The 7,959-nt window shown below is 54.6% G+C and overlaps 1 protein-coding gene across 5 annotated transcripts in view; it reads right to left on the bottom strand.

Moving 5' to 3' along the window:
* ADD1 (adducin 1) overlaps nucleotides 1–6,009 on the bottom strand; it is a 25,766-nt gene extending 19,757 nt beyond the window's left edge. For 3 of the 5 annotated variants that reach the window (XM_078599077.1, XM_078599072.1, XM_078599080.1), the window contains exon 1: nucleotides 5,919–6,009. The gene's annotated coding sequence lies outside the window, so the exon portion shown is untranslated. Of the gene's footprint in view, nucleotides 1–1,968; nucleotides 2,058–5,552; nucleotides 5,669–5,918 lie in introns of those variants that run through there. The other 2 variants (XM_078599075.1, XM_078599074.1) reach the window with 2 other exon arrangements.
* Between the last annotated feature and the right edge of the window lie 1,950 nt (nucleotides 6,010–7,959).

Genomic DNA, 7,959 nt, shown 5'->3' on the forward strand with positions numbered 1-7,959 from the left:
TGTTAGTTCGTTACAAACCCAGACAGCTGGGACTTGTTTGAGTCAGAGACTACATCAAACCCACATATCAAAGCCACACAGCAAACCAAAAGAGCAGTCCCATTGCAATAATTAGTGCAAAATAACGTACAATGGATTATACATATATCTGAACAATGGACCCTCCTGAAAAAATATTGAGATACTACGAGGCTTTCCTGGATATATAAAAGGGAATTATTGTTACCCAAGATACCACTGAGCCACCAGACAGCACTGCTTAAGTCTCAACCCTACACGACACTACCCCCCCTCGAAGCCAGTTTAGTTCCCTTTTCGTGATGCCTTAATGGGAACCTCCATTATCAATATCATGCTGCCCATGCACTCATTTTATAAGAACTTCACTGGAAACTCCCTTGGGCCAAGCGACCCCGCACACCACTCCGACTGGGCAAAATTGTGCACGGTGAACAATCCCGTTCATCCCCGGTCACAGGCAGTGGTCGGTACAGAAGCTCAAGTTTGGCAGCATTTGGGATGCCGAGCTGGCAGTCATGACAGGGGGTGTTAACGCGTGAAATGTGAAGCAGCCAGGTGCTTTCGGACATCATCAGGGAGTGAACGCTCACACGCAAGGACATGGTGCATGAGCAGCCAGGAATCCTCTGGCACAAACCTCTGCAGGGTGGAATCCCATCCCACGGCACCAACACCCTGGCATCACGCACTATATGTCACCAGGACCTGCGATTGTTCGCCAAGTGCGCAGTTGGCAAATCTTTACACTCCCAACAAGCAGCACCACAACGCTGGCCCCTCCAGTAACAGACAAGGGAGTACCGTGTGAGAGAAGAGAAAAGTGTGCAGGTCTGCCAGTTCACACGGCAGTTCCAACACCATCGAAAATAATCAGAAGCTCGGCTGACCCCCCGAACCTGAGCTCATGCCAGCAATTAAATGTTCCCATCACGTGTGGTCGCAATTACCGCAGGGCTGCAAACACCACACAGAACTTGGAGCACACGTCACGGCCATTGCCAATCCATTATCGTTACGCAACCTCCAACTGGTAACTTGATCAATAAAACAATTACTGTATGAGGCATAACGAAACACCACTTGCCAGTATCTCTTGCTGTGACCACGAAGATAAGTGAGCTCTGGGCTGCCTCGCATAAAACCCAGATGGCACAGCACTGCCATTATCTTACTGAACCATGTATCTTGCGTTCCAAAGTGGTTAGCACATGCTGTAATGTTTTCTGGTATAAACAGTGGACATAGCTTTGCTTTCCCTAATCGATGCCCCTGCATTGGTCCAATGTAGTCAGACTCCAACCGGTGATACTCTGTGACCGTGCAGGTGTGTTTGCGAGTGCAGGTCGTTGGAATAAGCTTGTGTTGGAGTTTTGCAATTTAAAAAAAATCTTAAATTAAAACTCATTTCTTTAGAGTTGCGTTTTGTGTTTAATTTGTCTTTCTGCACCTCGAATTAGCGGTTGGCTACGTACGGTGCAAAATAAGTCCAACATACAGTGCTTGTTAAATTGAACTTATGTTGGAATGAGGAAGTTTTGCAGAGAGTGGAGTGTGTGTTTGATAGCGTGGGTATTCTTGTTCTGGAATGTTTGTTGTTGGATTTGGTGTGTGCTTTTGGGAGTATTTGTACTGTAGTGTGTTTAGTTCAGAGCAGTGGTGTAGTGGTTAGTACATTGTGCTACAAACAAGGAAACTTTAAACCTGATTCCCAGCTATGCTAACATTAGTGGCGAGTGATATCAGAACCGGTCCTACCTCACTCACTTCACGTGACTTCAAATGTTACCTCACCTAGGATCCGTGCTGTGCTGCTGTCAACACCACTTGTGAATAGTGGCTGTTGCTGAAGTGTGTCGGAGTGAGCATGTATTGGAGTGGGGGAGCGGTAGTGTAGCGGTTAGCGCACTGCGCTATGAGCCCGGCGACCAGAGTCCGATTCCCACTCACCGCCAACACCAGTGACGAATATCTGTTCCGGTCTTGGTCCTCCCCTAGGTCGACTCGGCCTCAAATGAGTACTTGGTACAGTGAAAAAACATCGCCACTGGGGAGACAAAGACAATCGGACGTGGTGCTAGCCACCTACCGCCTCGTGTGCTATGCCGGCCTTCATAGGTGCTGGCCAACAGCACTTGCCCCAACAGTTTGTTAAGGCTGTACGGGGGATCTTTGTCTATGTGTATTGGAGTGAATGCGCGAGAACAAGCCCATGTGCGCACGCGCAACGAATGAAGTGTCCACACACAACACACAATGAAGACAGGAAGTTCGGAGCCCCCTTTCCTGCCTCCAGCACTGTCTTCCTGCAGCCGATGTGGCCCCGGGGCCCGACACCCATTGTCATCTTTCTTAGGGGGCAGTGCTCTTCTCGCGAAATCCTGCCACATGCAAACATACCTACTTACTTTGTAGGGCTGCAGTGTGGTGGAGAGCCAGCCAATTCATTTTGCATGGTGTTAAATGCAAGGGTCCGCATTGTGATGCTAATGAGCTATCGGTACAATTTACACTGCGCGGCTCTCAGAGCCTTGAGTGAAGTCAACCGAGGCACACAAAAACATTGCGCCACCTGCAACTGGTTCAGATGAAGCTAGACATGGGAGTCCAGCCTGTGCGCTGCTCCATATGCACAGAAATGAGATGCAGTTCTCTTGACTGCAGTGAGCTCTGCACCAAAACCAGTGGACAATTAAAGAGGCCTCTGCTTCTCGCATGAATTATTACGGCTATGCAACTCGTAAAAGCAATCGCGAACTGCAGCAAGCCACCACCGCACGCACGTGTAATCTGAAGCAGCTCCTGCACATTGCAATATAAATCGGCAGTGCTGTAAATCCACGACGAGCGCCATAAAACTCCCACTGCCTTTACACGGAGCAGCATCGGCGGCCACTGTTTGAGACCAGAGCCCAGCCACTGGCTGAGATCAGCCACTGGCAGAGACCAGCCACTGGCAGAGACCTGAGACCAGCCACTGTTTGAGACCAGAGACCAGCGACTGGCAGAGACCAGCCACTGGCTGAGACCAGAGACCAGCCACTGGCAGAGACCAGAGACCAGCCACTGGCTGAGACCAGAGACCAGCCACTGGCTGAAACCAGAGACCAGCCACTGGCAGAGACCAGGCACTGGCGGAGACCAGAGACCAGCCACTGTTTGAGACCAGAGACCAGCCACTGGCTGAGACCAGAGACCAGCCACTGGCAGAGACCAGAGACCAGCCACTGGCTGGGACCAGAGACCAGAGACCAGCCACTGGCGGAGACCAGAGACCAGCCACTGGCGGAGACCAGAGACCAGCCACTGGCTGAGACCAGAGACAAGCCACTGGCAGAGACCAGCCACTGGCTAGGACCAGAGACCAGCCACTGGCGTAGATCAGAGACCAGCCACTGGCTGAGACCAGAGACCAGAGACCAGCCACTGGCGGAGACCAGCCACTGGCGGAGACCAGAGACCAGCCACTGGCGGAGACCAGAGACCAGCCACTGGCTGAGACCAGAGACAAACCACTGGCAGAGACCAGCCACTGGCTAGGACCAGAGACCAGAGACCAGCCACTGGCTGAGACCAGAGACCAGCCACTGGCGGAGACCAGCCACTGGCTGGGACCAGAGACCAGCCACTGGCGGAGACCAGAGACCAGCCACTGGCTGGGACCAGAGACCAGCCACTGGCAGAGACCAGCCACTGGCTGGGAACAGAGACCAGCCACTGGCTGGGCTGAACACTACCAGCTGCCACCGGTCCCGTCACAGGCGCCTCCACGCGCTGCGTGTTCACGTTAAGTCCACGAAATCCGGGGAGCATATCCCGCCCCTCCTGACTGAACCCAATGCTCTTGCACGACCTTCCCCGGGGTGCATTTATAAACCAAACAAAACTGGACCCAGCCGGCGAGCCATTGCGATGACTCCCAGATTACAACGTAGAGGCATTAGGCATAATCACCCGCACGTGTGAAAACATTTTCTGCTCGCGAACTGTAAGCGATACTGATTGTGCAGCCACCACCAACTCCGTAGATTGTCCCCAACTCTCGGTTTACGCGGATACGAATAAAAGGAAATGTCACACGACAGCCTGGCGATAACACGAGGCCCCTGCGAGGTGACTTTGAGCGGCAGATTCCAGCCGATGGCTTCACAACAGTGGATCCGGAAATCGAGCGACCTCGCACATCTCTGGGAAACCGAGCCCAGTTGAGGAATCCGATAAACCGCCCCCATTGTGTGTGGTTCCTGCTCAGACAAGATGGGAGTTCCGAGCCGGCATCTGCACACAGCGCCTGGGGGGGGGGCTGGACGAGCCTCCCTCCCGGGACATCGCTCGCACGCAAGCGCCAAGTGCAGCGTGTGAAGAATGAACGCCCAACCCAAGGCAACGACGACAACGACGCGCCTGGCCTGGAGAACACGGCCGTAACTTCAGGCAACTGCAGAGGGGCTTTTACCAATTTCTAATTAACACGGCAAATTCAGCCACAAGCATAGCCACCCCATGTGGAGTTTCAGCACTGATGGGGCACCCCAAAAACACAGAGACCCCACTAATCAGATAACCCGCCACTTTCAGGGACCCGTCTGCCTCCACCGCACTCTGCTCTCAGCTCATGTGCCCGCTACGCAGCCTTAATGGAGCACAAATAATTCGCTCGCCGAAGGCTGCAGAGTGCAGGGCCGCCACCCTCCCCCCGCTCCGCGGAACTTCGGGAACCCGCAGCGGGCGGGAGCCGTCCCCGTGATTGTTTCGGCGTCGCTCGCCGCTCCTGGGAACTGCAAATTGGCTCGACTTGGCTCGACTCGCCACCCTGCACGCCTTTTTGTTCGGTGCCCAAAGGGGCGAGCGTGGAGGAAGGAGGCAGGCACAGGGTACCCCGGGTCGCCTCTCCCTCCCCGCGCGTCCTCCTCTTGCGTGCCCGTGATGGAGGCAAGAGCCATCGAGAAGCCACTCGAGTCGGGGGCGAACAATGGAACCCACTCGGCGTGAATGTGAACGACACAGCGCCGCCTCCTCCTCCTTCCTCCTCCTCGTGCTACCCCGTCCCTCGCTGCCCCGAGATCCTGGAACGAGGGGGCCAAGGGGACCAGAGGATCCGGCCCCACGGAGACCCACACCCAGACCCCCGCCGTGATCCGCGGGTCCCCGTTACCTTAACCTATGGCTCGGCAGGCGTCAAGTCACCACCACCCCGAGCCATGCATATTAACGTGATAAACAATTAATCACGACGCTGCGATTTATTTTAAATTCCCACACGCGCGGCCTCTTGTTCACCTCGGCCACGAGAGGTCGGGGCCCCTGGGGCACAAATCCCCGCCGGTGTCGCCTCGGTGGCCCCCCGCCCATCGCTGTCGGCCCAGCTCTGGCGGCAACGCGGTCAGGTAAACGACCTCGGTGATGGGCACGACGAGGGCCCGTCCCTGCATTGCCCTCTCAACGAGGCTGCTCTCTGCTCTGGTCTTGCCCATGGATCTGCTGCCTTGATCCTGGGTTTGCCCATGAAAATGCGTTGCTCGCGCTTTACCCACCATGCTGCCTTGCCCCCTTCGCCTTGCCCCGAGCCTTTCCCTGCCCCCCACGTGGATGCGGCACGGCCCAGGGCGGACGCGTAACCCAAACCGCGGCCGCGTGCTCCGCGTGAAAGGCGGCCAGCGACCTCGCGTTGGGTCGGGGGGGGGTCTCTCGCGCCGCGGGGACCCCGGAGCCGAACCGCGCGCTGGGCCCCGGCGGGGCGGAGCCTCGCCAGGGAGTCGTCTCTCCGCGCTGGGACCGTTATCCGCGACGCTCCCTCACGGCACAGACGCAACGAGACCGCGATGCCGCGGTCGCGGCATAACCCGGGAGCGTCGGTCGGGATGATCGCCGCGGCTCCGAGGTGCCTGGGACCCACTCACCTGGGTGCGGTCGCGGGGCCAGAGTGGTGAGGACGCACTGCGGACAGCGGACGAACACCGCCTCCAGCGCTAGGCGCGCAGCGGCTCGGGGAGGGGCGGGGCGCGTCACCGCGCGGAGCGATACGACGAGCCGGACGGGCTCGGCGACCAATCGGATCGAGCCTGCCCGAGGCGACGCGATCCGGCACGTGCGCGCAGCCTGACCAATCGCGGCGCGAGAGTCGGGCGTGTCCTCGGACAATAACAAAGACGTCACCGGGCGGCTGTGACGTCACTCAGCTGGGGGGGGGGGAGGGTAAATAAGTTGATTGATAGGTATCACTAGGCCTCGGCAAGGTAAGGTAAAAGTTAAAAGGTAAAAACAACGAGCCTACCTTTACCCTACCTTTTACCTTACCACAATACAATCACTCTACCCTTACCTTTTACCCTTTAGCAGGTAAGGTAAAAGGTAAAAAACAACGAGCCTACCTTTTACCCTACCTTTTACCCTTACCCCATACAAATTACCCAATTACAGGGTAATTACTGGGCTACTACGACATGAAAAAGGTTTATAACGGTAAATGTTAGGTAGAGCGCTTTATTCATATAAAATACTCTCGATGATTCCAATTTTACACGCTTTCTTTGAACTCACTCTGTTGTCGTTATTGTTGTTGTTGTCGTTGTTGTCATTGTTGTCGTTGTTGTCGTCGCCGTCGCTGTCGTATCCTCAAATCTTGTAACTCAATTTTAACCCACTTCCTAATGTGGTATCGACTGCAAACTTGGTATGCGTATGTCATAATGGTGACAATACTATATTATATCACAAAAAAAATACATATTTTTAAACGATCTTTTGTATACGTTATGTTTCGGCTTGGCTCTAATTGTCCACGCTCAACTGACGTTGGCTGTAAATCACCACGGCCCCTTATTTTATGGCAAGCCTCGGGGTCACTTCCTGGAGTTGTGGAGTTCTGCCATTACTAGTAACATTTCATAAAAGCGTGTTTTTAAAACATTCTTTTTTTATATTACTTATTAAATGGAGGCCACGGACTGTGCCGCGGAGCTTCTAGCGGTAAACAAGGTACCGTATTTACCGGGTAATACTTCGCGCTTTCTTTATCCTATCGGGTAATTCTTCCGAGCTACCTTTACCCTACCTTTTACCTTACCCCTTGGCATGTCGACACCTTTACCCTTTTACCCGGTAAAAAGGGTAATTTACCTTACCTTGCCGAGGCCTAGGTATCACTTGGGGGGGGGGGGTAAGTAGGTTGATTGACAGGTGTCACTCAGATGGGGCGGAGTGCGTGAGTTGGTTGATTGACAGGTGTCACTCAGCTGGGGGAGTGCGTGAGTAGGTTGATTGACAGGTGCCACTCAGCTGGGGGGTGAGTTGGTTGATTGACAGGTGTCACTCAGCTGGGGGGGGCGTGAGTAGGTTGATTGACAGGTGTCACTCAGATGGGGCGGAGTGCATGAGTAGGTTGATTGACAGGTGTCACTCAGCTGGGGGGGGTGAGTAGGTTGATTGACAGGTGTCACTCAGCTGGGGGGGGTGAGTAGGTTGATTGACAGGTGTCATTCAGATGGGGGATGCGTGAGTTGGTTGATTGACAGGTGTCACTCAGCTGGGGGGGGGGAGTGTGTGAGTAGGTTGATTGACAGGTGTCACTCAGCTGGGGTAGGTGTGTTGTGGGTAAATTACTAGAGGAGAGTTCTCTGAGGCAACACGTTTTTATTTAACAATAACTGCGTAACACAAAGGGGTAACGGCCCCTTACACCTGATATGCTAGGGAGGTAGCCCCTCCGGACTAATATGCCTCTTACTGGCTAACGTACACCTCTCACGAGTGAAGCTTGCGTCTTCACTGGTATGAGCTTGAGCCGACCCTAGCCAGGGATACGGCTATGCCCTTTGGGCTCTTCTCTTCAGGAGGCTTCTTCAATCTTCTGGCGAGCGACGACTGCCGGGACCGTTCAGAGGTCCGGCTTTTATACAGAGCCGTGGCTTACTCCACCCCGGCCACACCTTCCTTCTCGAA

This window comes from Lampetra planeri, chromosome 12, assembly GCF_965212315.1.
Source record: "Lampetra planeri chromosome 12, kcLamPlan1.2.h2, whole genome shotgun sequence".
Lineage (NCBI taxonomy): Eukaryota > Metazoa > Chordata > Hyperoartia > Petromyzontiformes > Petromyzontidae > Lampetra > Lampetra planeri.